Below are 15231 nucleotides of genomic sequence, written 5' to 3' on the forward strand. Positions count from 1 at the left end.
TCCTTCTTCCATATGGAAGACTAGAGGGGACTGAATTTGTGTATTTCCTTTTCTTCAGATAATTTAATCTCTGATAAAACTCCATTAAGTTAGACTCTGGTTAAATAGTTTTTCCTGAGTGCAGATCTTGTTAAGAAGAAGAGTGTGCTCTGGTGTATTTAAAAATGGTTCCTTTTCCCCTCCCTCTGCTGGAAGCGTAAGGGAATTTTTTTCCCATATTTACTATAAGGATCTGGTTAAGCTCCTGGAGGTAAAACTCACAAAAGTGTGGGGGCCATTGATGACTGAGTCTCCCTGGAGATTTTATGTCAGATTTGTTTATGCTGAGTCTCTAGCAATTCATCAATTATAGTTCAGATTTTCCTAACCCAGCACTGGTTCTCCTGGAGGTTTCTGCTCTGGCAAGATGAGGGTCTCTTCATTCACCTTTGCATTTGGGTCAGTAATTTGCACTGTTGAATTCACCTCTCTGATGGCTCTAAGAAGAGTTATTGATTTTTTCAGCCTGTTCAGCTTCTTGTTAGTTAGGACAGAGTAGCTACTTCCAGCTTCCTATGTTCTGAAATGGAAACTGAGAGTTTCTTTGCTTAATATTATTTAATGTTAAAAGTCACAGTGGAAACTATGAAGGGACTATTACCAGATAACCCTAAGTAGAAAATAGTCTTTTGATTTCTAGATTTGACCTATTGGAGAGAAAAAAATGCCTCTGTGCATTATTGGATTTCCATATTTTTCTAATGACTAATAAAGTGCTTAGGAAATCTTCACATACTTAGAAAATATTCTCTAGCACTTCAGAAAAAAAATAAAAATGCATTGTTAAAATTTTTAAAAAAGAGATAAACTTGTTGTCTTTGGTGGAAAGATGTTCTTTTGCACTGCTGTGATATTTATGTAGAATAGATTATTTCCCAACAACTAGTAAACTCTATTCAGAAATCTCTCTCATTACTCTCCCTAGCCTGCCAACTGCAGACAGGCTAGGGAGACAGGCTAAGCATCTTTTTGGGATTCAGTACATATTATACAATGTCTCATAGATCAAACCTTTCACACTCTAGTTTCTGAGATGTCACTAGAATCTCAGTCTGGGTTTGTCAGGATAATCCTTGACAGGACCACTAGGATTGTTGAGAGTGGAACTAAGAATGAAGTAGACTTCAAAGAATTATCAAGACATCCAGGAAGTGAATTTCCAAAATATTCTATATTGTGATCTGAGTTTTGCCTCAAGGGCATATAAGTTCTGGTGCAATAAGAAAGAAATATTTGATCTATTTCACCTGTTTCTGTCACAAATCTAAAACTCTTGGGATGTCTTGATTGATAGGAATGTCTTCTATACTAATTGATAAGATGACTGCTGGCTGGGGCCCATGTTAGCTTCAGGATATGGGCTGGTCGTCAAGAAGAGCAATACATGTTTAGAGAATTGGAAGGTTTAGGGTTATCCCCCATCCTCCAGAGAGGGGAAAGGACCAAAAATTGAGTTTAATCACCAGTGGGTCATGACTTAATCAATCATACCTACATAATGAGACTTGCATAAAAACCATAGGCTACAGGATTCAGGGAGTTTTCACATCAGTGAACACATCAAGGGTGCCACACCTTAACATTGCACGTGTGGTCTACAGTCTCACTCCCCCATACCTTGCCCTCTGCATATTTTCCATTTGCCTACTCCTAAGCTGTATCCTTTATAATAAAGAAGTAAATGCAAGTAAAGTGTTTTCCAGAGTTCTGTGAATAGTTCTAATGAATTTTCAAGTCCGAGGAGAGGGTTGTGGAACTCCTAATTAATAACCAGTTGTTCAGAAATATGGGTACCATAACCACTGCCCTGTTCTGCCCTGGAATTTGGACAGATGCCTGAAGTAGGAGGAGTTTTGTAGGACTAAATCATTAGTCTGTGCAGTTTATGACAACTCTTGGAATTGGTGTCAGAATTGAATTGAACTGTTGGACATGTGTTTGGTGTCAGAAAATCACACAATTTGATGTCAGAGGTGGTGTCACTTGACACGTAGATATGTCCCTTTCATATCTACAAACAAATATTGAGATATACACTTAAGATTAGTATACTTGGCCGGGTACAGTGGCTCACACCTGTAATCTCAACACTTTGGGATGCTGAGGTGGGCAGATCACCTGAGGTCGGGGGTTTGAGACCAGATTGGCTGACATGCGGAAACCCTATCTCTATTAAAAATACAAAACATTAGCCAGGCATGATGGTGGGCACTTGTAATCCCAGCTACTCTGGTGGCTGAGGGAGGAGAATCGCTTGAACCCAGAAGGCAGAGGTAGCGGTGAGCCAAGATCGTGCCAATACATCCAGCCTGGGTAACAAGAGCAACAATACATTTCAAAAAAAAAAAAAAAAGGATTACTATACTTTTGTATATTTTATGTATGTGTGTTATACTTGAATAAATTTTTTTAAAAAAAACATGAAACCCAGCTGGTGATTACACCTGTGATTATTTTTGCTAATTTTTACAAATCTTTATGTTATTTATTGATATCAATAGGGAAGTCTTAACGGACAGGTAATTATACTCGATTTCTGCAAAATAGATATGCATCACCTGTATCATCAGAGTTTGAAAAATAAAATATAGACAGTTTTTAAGAAATTGAGTTGTCTTGAAAGTAAGCTTTAGTATGTAAGTTTCTTGGTTGCACCTTCTTGATGTTTGCTGGTACTTTCTCTTCTTCATTTCTAAATTTTAGAATGCTTCAAGCTTTTGAATTGGCCTTATTGTTTTGCTTCATGTTACTGCACTTCCTTTTATTGGCCTTTGTAGATATTGTGGGGTTAAAAAATGGATTTAGAGAGTACAAGTTAGTTTTGTTATATGAATATCAGCTGAATAACGGACATTGTACCCAATGGGTAATTTCTCATCCCTTGTACCCCTTTCAACTTCCCACATTTTAGCGTCTTCAGTGTCTGTTATTCCATTCTATATGTCCATGTGTACACATTTTTTAGCTCCGATTTATAAGTGAGAATATCTGGTATTTGGTGTTTGTTTCTAAGTCATTTCACTTAAGATCAGTTTCATCCATATTACTGCAAAAAAAAAAAAAAAACACATGATTTTAGTCTTTTGTATAGTTGTGTAATAGTCAATGGGGTGTGTGTGTGTCTGCGTGATTTTCATCTTAGTTCATTTTTGTATATGGTGAGTGATATAGGTTGAGTTTCATTGTTCTATATATTGCCATCCAAGTTTCCCAACACTGTTTATTGAGTAGAATGTCCTTTCCCCGGTGTATATTTTTGTCTACTTTCTGAAAGATCAGTTGACTGTAGGTATACAATTTTATTTCTGGGTTCTCTGTTATGTTCCATTGATTTTTGTGTCTATTTTTATACCAGTACCATGCCATTTTGGTTACTGTAGACTCGTAGTATAATTTGTAGTCAGGGCATGTTATACCTACAGCTTTTTTCTTTTTTCTTAGGATTTCTTTGGCTATTCAGGCTGTGTTTTGGTTCCATAGGAATTTGAGGATTGTTTATTCCAATTCCTTGAATATTGACATTGGTAATTTGACAAAAATTACACTGAATCTGTAGAGGGCTTTGGACAATATGATAATTTTATCAATATTGATTCGTCCAATCTGTAAACATGAAATGTTTTTCCATTTGTTTATATCATTTATGATTTATTTCATTAGTGTTTTTTAGTTCATCTTGTAAAGATCTTTCACCTCCTTGGCTAGGTTGAATATATTCCTAGGTATTTTAGTTTTTTGTAGCAATTGTAAATGGTATTAAGCTCTAGATTTGTTTCTCAGCCTGATAATTATTGGTGTATAGAAATGCTACTGATTTTTGTATGTTAATTTTGTATCCTGAAACTTTACTGAAGTCATTTGTCAAATGTAGATTCTTTCAGAGGAATCTTTAGAGTTTCCAGGTATAACATTATGTCATTAGCAAGCAGAGATAACTTGACATTCTCTTTTTCAATTTGGATGTCTTTTATTTCTTTATCTTGCCTGATTGCTTTAGCTAGGATTTCTGTTGAATAGGAACGGTGAAAGTGGACATCCTTACCTTGTTTCAGTTCTCAGGGAGAATGCTTTCAACTTTTCCCCATTTAGTATGATGTTGGCTGTGGGTTTGTCATATATGGTTTTTATTATTTTGAGGTATGTTCTGCTATGCCTAATTTGTTGAGAGTTTTTATCATGAAGTGATGCTGAATATTTTCAAATGCTTTCCTACATTTATTGAGATGATCATATGTTTTTTGCTTTTAATTGTGTTTATGTGGTGAATCAGATTTATTAATTTCTACATGTAGAACCATCTCTTCATCCCTGAAATAAAACCCACTTGATTATGTGCTGTTGGATTTGGTTTTCTAGTACTTTCTGTATTTATGTTCATTAGGGATATGTTTTTTTCTCTTGTGTCCTTACCTGGCTTCGTTTATGGTGATACAGGCTTTATAGAATGAGTTAGGTAGGATTCCTTTCTTCTCAACTTACTTTCTTTCTTTCCTCTCTTTCTCTCTTTCTCTCTCTCTTTCTATCTCTCTTTCTTTCTTTCTTTCTTTCTTTCTTTTTCTTTCTTTCGAGACATTGTCTTGCTCTATTACCCAGGCTAGAGTGCCGTGGCATGATCACAGCTCACTGCAGCCTCCAACTCACTGGCTCATGTGATCCTCCCACCTCAGCCTGCTGAGTAATTAGGACTATAGGCACAAGCCACTATGCCTGGCTAATTTTTAAAAGCAATTTTTGTAGAGACAGGGTCTCCCTCTGTTGCCTGGGCTGGTCTCAAACTCTTGGCTCAAGCCATCCTCCTACCTTGGCCTCCCAAAGTGCTGGGATTACAGGTGTGAGCCAATGTGTCCAGCCTTCTTGACCTTTTGAAAAATTTCAGTAGGATTGGTACGAATTCTTCTTTGTATGACTGTTAGAATTCAGCCATGAATCCATTTGGTCCAGGGTTTTTTGTTGTCATTGTTGTTTAAAGATATTTTATTACTGATTCAATCTCATTAGTATTAGTTTGTTCAGGATTTCTGTGTATTCCTGGTTCAATCTTTGGAGGTTGTATGTTTCTAGAGATATGTTAATTTCCTCTAGGTTTTCTGATTTGTGCATATAGAGCTGTTCACAATAGTCTCATATAATCTATGTATTTGTGTGGTATCAGCTGCAATGTCACGTTTACTATTTCTGATTGTGTTTGTTTGAATCTTCTCTCTCTTCTTCTTGGTTAGTTTAGCTAGTGGTCTATCAATTTTTTTAAATCTTTTCATATAACAGGTTTTTTGTTGTTGATACTTTGTTCCGTTTTTTAATTCTCAATCTCATTTAGTTCTGCTCTGATCTTTACATTTCGTTTCTTCTCCTAAGTCTTGGATTTGTTTTTTTCTTACTTTTCTAGTTCCTTGAGGTGAATTGTTAGATTTTTAATTGGAGATTTCTTTATGGTTTTGATGTAAGCATTTAATGCTATAAACTTTCCTCTTAGCACTGCTTTTTCTGTGTCCCAGAGATTTGGCTATGTTTTGTCTCTATTGTCATCCCTTTTATTTTTATATTTTTATTTCTGCCTTAATTTTGCCACTTACCTGACAATCATTCAGCAGCAAGTTGTTTCAGTTCCATGTATTTGCATATTCTTGAGAGTTCCTTTTGGTATTGATTTCTAATTTTATTCCACTGTGGTCTAAGAAGATATTTAACACAATTTCGTTTTTAAAAAATTTATTGAGACTTGCTTTGTGGCCAAGCATATGGTCAATTTTGGAGAATGTTCTATGTGCAGATGAGAAAAATGTATAATCTGTGTATATTCTGTAAATGTCTTTTAGGTTCATTTGGTCTAGAGCCCAGTTTAAGTCCAAAGTTTCTTTATTGATTTTCTGCCTTGATTATTGGCCTAGTTCTGTCAGTGAGTTGTTGAAGTCCTTATTGTGTTGCTTCTGTCTCTTTTCTTAGGTTTAGTAGTACAATATTTGTTTTATAAATCTGTATGTCTAGAGTTGATTGCATATATAGATTTAGGATAATTAAATTTCTGTGTTGAATTCTTTATCATTATGTAATAACCTTCTTTGTCTTTTTTTTTTAATACTGTTGTTTAAAAGTCTGTTTTATCTGATATATATAGATACTCCTGCTCTATTTTGATTTCCATTTGTGTGATATCTCTTTCTCTATCCTTTTACCTTGAGTCTATAAGTGTCTTTATCATTTAGGTACATTTCTTGTAAGCATCATATGGAAGAATTCTGTTTATTTTTAATCCATTCCACTAATCTATATCTTTTCAGTGGAGCATTCAGTTCATTTACCATCAAGGTTAATATAGATATGTGAGGTTTTGTTCCTATCATAATGTTGATTGTTATCTACTTGCTTCTGAGTCTCAACTGTGTCATCGTTTTACATGACATGCGAGTTACACACTTTGCATGTGTTTATGAGGGTGAATATTGATCACTCATTTTTATGTTTAGAATTCCTTTGAACATATCTTCTTGTGGGTATGGTCTAGTGATGAATTCATGAATTCGCTTAGCATTTGCTTGTCTGGTAAAGACTTTACTTCTCTTTTATTACAAAATTTAGCAAGATACAAAAAATCTTTGGTTGATACTTTTTAAGAGTACGAAAAAATAGGACACTAATCACTTCTAGCTTGAGGGTTTCTGCTGATAATTCTGCTGTTAGTCGAATTGAATTTTATATAGGTGATTAAATGCTTTTCTCTTGCTCCTTTTAGGACATTTTTCTTCACATTGCCTTTAAATAGTCTAATGACTATACTACTTTGCTGAAGTCCATCTTGCAATGTATCTTCTTGGAGTTTTCTATGCTTCATGTACTTGTATATCTGAATTTCTAGCGAAATCAGAGAACTTTTCCTTTATTATTCCCTCAAAGAGATTTTGCAAACATTTTATTTTCTATCTTCTCTTTCAGGAATACCTTTAACTCATAGGTTTGGACATTTTACACAATTCCGTGTTTCTTGAAGGTTTTGTTCATTGTTAAAAATTCCTTTTTCTTTACTTTTGTCTGACTGGGTGAATTCAAAAGACTGGTCTCCAAGCTCTGGAATTCTTTCTTCTGCTTAGCTTAATGTTTGTTAAAGTTTTCAGCTATATTTTGTAATTTCTTCAACATATTTTTCATTTCCAGAAGTTTTTCTTTAAATATTTATCTGTTTAGTGAATTTTCCATTCATAATCTGAATTTATTCTAATTTCTTTTGGTTGATTTTCAGCTTTCTCTTGGGTCTCATTGAGCTGCTTTAAAATCAATATTTTGAACTATTTATCTGGTATTTCAAAGATTTCATGTTGTTAGGATCCATTGCTGGAGAATTAGTATGATCCTTTGGGAGTGTTGTAACTTTGCTTTTTCATATCACCAGAATTGTTTCTCTGCTTCTTTTTCATCTGGATAAGCTATCTCTTCTTATTATTTTTTACTTTACTTTTGTTAGGATGGGTTTTTTTTTTTTTTTTTTTTTTTTTTTTTTTTGGAGGATGTAACTCTAATGTATGTTGTGTATGGCATTTGGCTTTGGTTCTGGGTGCTTTCAATGGCAAATACTCTGTATAAGTTCCTTGGTAATAGCTTTTGTGTAGTGGTTTTCTCAAATGGCAGATTTTGTAGTGGTATACCGGTGTATGAGCAGGCTCACTGTCTTCTTCAGGCTTGGGATTGTTGAGGTCTCAGGAAGCTTTTCTCATTCCCCAGTGTAGTGCACCTCTGTCAGCAGGTTTTGTGTTGGGTTATGCAGGTCAAACTTCAGGCCAATAGGTGGCACTTGTGGGTAAGAGCCAGCTGAGCGGAAGCAGAAGGGTATATGCTTGATCTTTGTTTACCAGGAGGAGCTCTCTTGTCTCAGGTGATGGGCTAGTCTGTGAAGTGCCTGGTGCCCTGAGCTCCCAGCTCAGCCCCAGATGGGGGGACTGTCAATCTTCTTTTGGCATATCCAATGACAAGCATAAGCACCAGTCCTAATGTAGGCAGTGGGGGAAGCTCCTAGTGAAATGTGCTGAAGTCTGTAGGGGGAATGAGGGTTACCCCAACTCCATAGCTGTGCATGTAGGAATGTGATCTACTTCTTTTCATACCCTGTCCTGGGGCTTTGGGATTCTCAGTTCAGATAGATACTGCCATCTATATCCAGGCTGCAATGCAGTTGAGTATCATAGAAGATGCCTGCCCCTCAACTCTCTGCAGAAATGGCTTCAGTGTGTAATCTTTTCTCTCAGCCCAAGACAGCAAGATTTGTGGCTTTCCTGATCTTTGCTGCAGGAAAGCTGCCTGAGCTCAGTGGACACACCACCAGTGGGAATGCAGTGCCGCTCAGAATGGCCATCCTCTGGTGCATCTATGCCAGCCTCTTGCAGGAGTATCCATGGCTACATCTACAGCAGTGGACTTGCAAGGGTGAGAAATCCAACTCTCCATGCCTGTGAGCACTGAGGCTGCCTAGCCACTGGAGCAGAACTACACTCTTCCCTCACAGACTTGAGCACAGCACCTGCATCTGTGTTGGAAGAGGCGCAGTCACTCTCTGCCCACAAGTGGGAGCTTTTGGACACAAGAAAGCACATACTCTGGTTTCCTCTGGTTTCTTTTGGCACTGTCTAGGCAAGCTGTACTCTCCCTTTGCCTAGAAGCAGCATGCCCGGAGGGATAGAATACCAGGAATCCCACAACTCCCCTTGGTCCAACAAGCTCTGTGTGGGTCCTGCAATCCTAGTGGGTGCTGGCATAAGTTTGTGGGGGATCCAATAATGTAGAGACATAAGGACTGAGGTTCCCTGGGCAAGACAGAGTCCTACAATGTTTATGCATTCATTATGGTGCCCTGTCATTGTAGCTGGGGTCTAGGGCAGTGGTGAGTGAACCTAGGCAAGCTGGTAGCCTGGTGCAATGCCTTAAGAAGCTTTCAATTTGCTGCCCACACTAGTGATTGAGCTTGCAAGAGTAGATGAATTCTCTGATAATTTAGAAAGCAGTAGTGTGCTGCAGGGGAGAAGGGAGCAAAAATAAAAAACAAAACCAAAAAACAAAACACACCCACCTGCCCATTCCATGGAACACCAAGGCCTTCGGGGTTCCATCTCTGCCAGATTCTTGCTTCCTTCTTTTTCTGTGCCCTAGCTTCTTCCATAGGCTCTAGCACTTTCCTTTTAATATTCTGTTCAAGTTATAATTATTCACCTATAAATTTGGCTCTTCTTTCTGAGGAGAACTGGTGTCTGATGTCTCTAGTCAGCCCTATTAAAAATAAGAAAAAATATTGGCCTTTTATAATTCTCTGTTTACACACATGATTTTAATGGAGGTAAGTCTTTATATCATATCTACATGTTGATGACTTTGAAATGTTTCACCTAGCCCTGACCACTCCATTGAACCACAGATTCACTCACATAGCCCATTTTCTACTCTACAAGTCCATTTAGATGACTATAAAAAAACCAACCCATCCAAACTGGAACTCTTTATACTCGTCTGGTTGATTCATTACTCTTATAATCTTTTGCATTTTAGCAAATGGTGGCACCACCTACTACCCCGGCTAAAAGAAATCATCCTTGCTTTCTCTCCTTTTATTATAACCACATAAAATGTATCAGTAACTTCTGTCATTGCTATATTCAAAATATGTTCTATATATGACCACTTTTATCATCTTCAATGCTATGGCACCCTAGTCCAAATCACCATAATTTCCCTCCTGGTTCTGAGAAAATCTTTGAATGATTTTGCTATTTCCACTCTTTCCCTACATGTACAGTTTTGCTCAAGGCAGTCAAGTGGCTAAAAATCCATGTACCTACTAAGCACATAAAAATCCATTTGACTCCCTCGAAAAAATTATACATGTAGGATAAGAATGGAATGATAGTGAAGGGAAGGAGAGCATCAGAAAACATAGCTAATAGATGCTGGGCTTAATACCTAGGTGTTGGGTTAATCTGTGCAGCAAGATACCGTGGCACACATTTACCTATGTAACAAAGCTGTACATCCTGCACTGTGCTCTAGAACTTTTTTTTTTTTAAAGACAGAGTTTCGCTCTTGTTACCCAGGCTGGAGTGCAGTGGCGCAATCTTGGCTTACCGCAACCTCTGCCTCCTGGGTTCAAGTGATTCTTCTGTCTCAACCTCCACAGTAGCTGGAGTGTGCCACCATGCCTGTCTAATTTTTGTATTTTTAGTAGAGACGGGGTTTCACCATGTTGATCAGGATGGTCTCGATCTCTTGACCTCATGATCCACCCACCTCGGCCTCCCAAAGTGCTGGAGAGGATGTGGAGAAACAGAACACTTTTACACTGTTGATAGGAGTGTAAATTAGTTCAACCATTGTGGAAGACAGTGTAGCGATTCCTCAAGGACCTAGAAATAGAAATTCCATTTCACCCAGCAATCCCATTACTGGGTATATATCCAAAGGATTATAAATCGTTCTACTATAAGGACACATGCACACGAATGTTCATTGCAGCACAGTTTACAATAGCAAAGACCTGGAACCAACCCAAATGCCCATCGATGATAGATTGGACAGGGAAAATGTGGCACATATACACCATGGAATATTATGCAGCCATCAAAAACGATGAGTTTGTGTCCTTTGTAGGGACATGGATGAACGTAGAAAACATCATTCTCAGCAAACTGACACAAGAACAGAAAATCAAACACCACATGTTTTCACTCATAGGTGGGTGTTGAACAGTGAGAACACATGGACACAGGGAGGGGAGCATCACACACTGGGGTCTGTCGGGGGGGAATAGGGGAGGGACAGCGGGGGGTGGGGAGTTGGGGAGAGATAGCATGGGGAGAAATGCCAGATATAGGTGATGAGGAGGAAGGCAGCAAATCACACTGCCATGTGTGTACCTATGCAACAATCTTGCATGTTCTTCACATGTACCCCAAAGCCTAAAATGCAATTAAAAAAAAAGAAAGAAGATAGATACATGGGAAATGTTTAACATCTTCTATCATTAGAGAATTCCAAATTGAAACAATATGAGATATGCCTACATATCTACTAGAATAGCTAAAATCAAAATACTGAAAATACCAAATGCTCAGGAGCATGTTAAGCACCAGGAATTTTCATGAATTGCTGGTGGGAATGCAAAATGGTACAATCACATTGGAAAACAGTTTGTCAGTTTCTTATGACACTAAACGAACTTCTATCATATAATCCAGCAATTGTGCTCCTTGACATTTACCCAAAGGAGTTGAAAACTAAGGTCTACACAAAACCTGCACATGGATGTTGACTGTTGATTGCCACTTATATGGAAGCACCCAAGATGTCTTTCTGTAAGTGAATGAATAAACAAATTGTACATTTACACAGTGGAATTTTATTCAGGGATAATACAAAATGAACTACTGAACCACAAAAGGACATAGAGGAAACTTAAATTTTAAAGTGAAGAAGCCAATCTGAGGAGGCTCCCCATTGTATGATTAAAACTAATTTTCTATCAATCATTAATCTTTTCACTGTCTCCATGGTTTTCCTTTTTTTTTTTCTTTTTTAGAAAACCATGGAGACAGTGAAAAGATTAATGATCGCTAGGCATTCAGGAAGAGGTGGAGAAGTGGTAAATAGGTAGAGTATAGGGCATTTTGGCCGAATCAAAATTATTTGATATAATATTCTAATGGTGGATACATGGAATTATGCATTTGTCAAAACCTATGCAACCATACACAAAAAGAGTGAACCCCATTGTAAACTATAATATATAACTTAATAATATATCAAAGTTGGTTTCTCAATTCCAACAGATGTGCTACATTAATGCAATACATTAATAATAATGAGGGAAACTGTGTATGTGTGGGTGGAGGCAATTATTGAGCAGCTCTTTGTGCTTTCTATGCATTTTGTCTGAAAATTTATACTGCTCTGAAAATAAAACCTACTAAAAAAGATATTGATATCCATGCCTTATTGCCTTTAATTACATATGCCATGGGGACAATTTCACGACATTTTGAGTGTGTTTTAAACTACTCAATGGGAGACATGGATTTAAGAGTAATAGATTAATGAATGTTTTATATATCCTATGTCATTCCAAATTGAAAATGTACGGGAGAAAAGTTGTGAAGACTTGCAGAAGCTTCTCCAATTTCTTGGTGAATTGGCATAAAGTCTTCTAGACTTCACATGAATGCCTTTATATTGTCAGCTAGTCCAAAAACTGGATATCTTATACATTTCTTATCTCCCTAAAACAATGTCTGCCACTTACTTTACACTAAATATAACTGATGAACATGCTTAGGTTTCTGAGAAGTCCATGGCTTTCATTTTCTAGTATCTCTCTTACTGAATTATGTCCATAAATTGAAGAAAGAGAAAAAATAAAGTCTGATAATTAGTTCCCTGCTTCTCGGTTTTCTTTGGCCTTTCCTCAAACTGAAAAAGAAAAATAAAGATAAGCAGCTATGCAGGATATGTTTTTACTGAAAGTATAAAACCATTAATGAGGTTTTCATCAAGTTAAATCAAATAATTTTTAACTTAACTCTTGAAAATGTTTGAAACACCTATTTTTCCATTAAAATTCCTCTCTGCAGCATGTTTAAACATTTTATATTTGTTTGTTTTGTGTGTGTGTTTTTCATACAATGCTTAACGAACAAATAGGTTTTCAGTTAAGTTCTAGTGAAACTTAGCCATCTGCAACTCTTGGAAACTGCCAGTGACAATTAGATTTCTTTAGGATATATTTTATGAAAAAGCCCGGTATGTTCTCATGAACATATGAAAGTTAGTACAGAGTTCAAGCTTGAATTCATAATATTTAAAAGGACTATTACATATTATGTGAGTCCTTAATTATTGGTGTTGGCTGATCGATTTTCTTTGCAGGGCTGCATTGTGTTCATACAAACAAATAGTAATTGTAAGAGGAGCTTGCTCATGATGTTGGATACATTTTTCATTATATTACTAGACATTAATTTGTGATAACATGAGATTGTAGTGAGGTATAAAAATATCAGTGTTCGTATCAGTCTATGAAAGATACGTAGTTTAGTAGCATTCATATATAAAAAGGCAAGGATTAATGAAATATCATTTAGTATATGGCAAATGAAATAGTCATGCTAGCCATAGATATCTGCCCCAAAGAAAATATGCCTCTGGTGTTTTTGTTCTTGTTGCTTTTGAGATGGAGTCTCACTCTGTCGCACAGGCTGGAGTGCAGTGGCATGATCTTGGCTCACTGCAACCTCTGCCACCCGGGTTCAAGGGATTCTCCTGCCTCAACCTCTTGAGTAGCTGGGATTACAAGTGCCTGCTACCACGCTCTGCTAATTTTTGTAGTTTTAAGTAGAGATAGGGTTTCACTATGTTGGCCAGGCTGGTCTTAAACTCCTGAGCTTGGGATCCACCTGTCTTGGCCTCCCAAAGTGCTAGGATTACAGATGTGAGCTGTCGCACCCAGCATCTCTGGTTTTTTAAATAATATTAGTAGCTGACTTCTCCATTCATGCACAATTTTCTAAACCAAATTTATTTAATATACAGCTGGATATGCTTTCCTAACATTTTTCATTTTAGTCAAATTTATACATATCTGCGACAGGTATGACCTATATCAGGTGTGTCTGACTACTGGACAATTTTTATAAGATTCTTCCTGAAGAGAAGGCCAATTTGGCTACACATTATTGTATTTGTTTGAAATAAGTTCTTCATTTTTACATTATTGTATATGACAGGTTTTCACTGACCTAGAAAACTTGTAATGTTTTCACTATTATATATTTCCCAAGGCATTTGGAAAGGTTAAAAAAATAGAAAAAAATGTGTTCAGGAAAAACACATATGCATGCAAAAACACAAATAACAAACACTAAATGATAATGCCGAATACCCAATACTTGTATTTTTTCAAGAAAAAATGTTATTTTATGTTTATGTTAGTAGGAAGTGTGGTATGAGGGTTATGCCAAAGATAATTTGTGAGCATTATAAGGGAAATTGTTGGTGGCTTTGGTCACAATATGCATAGAATTTACCCAAAGGTTTTTCCTCGAGATCTCCAAGTACTTTGTAGAATAGATTTTACTAATCTTATAATACTTTCTTTAATAAGGGGATATTTGTGTTAAGATGTAAAGGAAGAATGCAAGTTGCTTAGCAAATCAGAAGAGGAGTAGGGAGGAGAACCCAGTCATTCCAGATTTTAGTTGTATATTACATATACTTCAAATGACCCATCATTACAGTACAGCTGTGTCGCTGGCTGTAACATGTACATGGGAACAGTTTGCCACACACTTTGGAATTCTTCAAAAGATTGCACTAAGCATTGATATTGCCAAACACCCCAGGCATTGGCAAATGCTGTTTCCATTTGCTCCCCCATATGTGATATTGTTTGTGTCTTTTATGCTTAAAACTGAAAACAAAATTGTTTATGGGATTTTGTAATGTGTGTGCATGATTTTAAGCAAAGTATTTTGCATTGTGGTACTTAGAAGAGTCTGTAAACATCCAAGTAGACATAAAAATTATGAAGTTTACAAAAAAGTGTTCCAAACATCACAGCCACTATTCAAAGGGAATCAAACTTACAATTTTACAATGCAGAGTATCTCCTACCTCCCCATCCACTGTGTTTCTTCAAGAGTCTAGGAATGCTTATGTAGGACACAAAAAAGAAACCTAGCAAATTATTAGATTAGTGTCTTTAACAAGGACTAAGGGACAGCTGATTCATTCACACATTGAACTGTTTTTAAGTCCTAAAATGTATAATATACTGTGGGAATTAATAATTCAATTTTCAGATCTTATGCACTTTAAGAAACAGAATTAGTGAAACCCATTATTTGTTTTTTTTAAAATTAATCAGATTTGTAAACATTTAAAAACTTAACAGTTTGAGAATTATAGGTCAGATATTTTATAGAATGATCTTCAATTGTAGTTTTCTGATATTTTTCTCACGATTATGATGGGTTTTTGGGAAAGAGGGTTGTCTACAGAGGTAAAGTGCCACCTTCATCACATCATATGAAGAGTATACTATCAATATAATGTATCACTATTTACATCATTAACTGATCACATAGTTTGAGGTAGCTTCTGTCAAATGTATCTACTGTGAAGTTACTCTTTTGCTTTCTCTATTTTCATAACACTTTTTGAAAGAAGGTC

This window comes from Aotus nancymaae, unplaced genomic scaffold (assembly GCF_030222135.1).
Source record: "Aotus nancymaae isolate 86718 unplaced genomic scaffold, 86718_ANA_hifiasm-v0.15.2.pri h1tg000033l, whole genome shotgun sequence".
In the NCBI taxonomy this organism is placed as follows: domain Eukaryota; kingdom Metazoa; phylum Chordata; class Mammalia; order Primates; family Aotidae; genus Aotus; species Aotus nancymaae.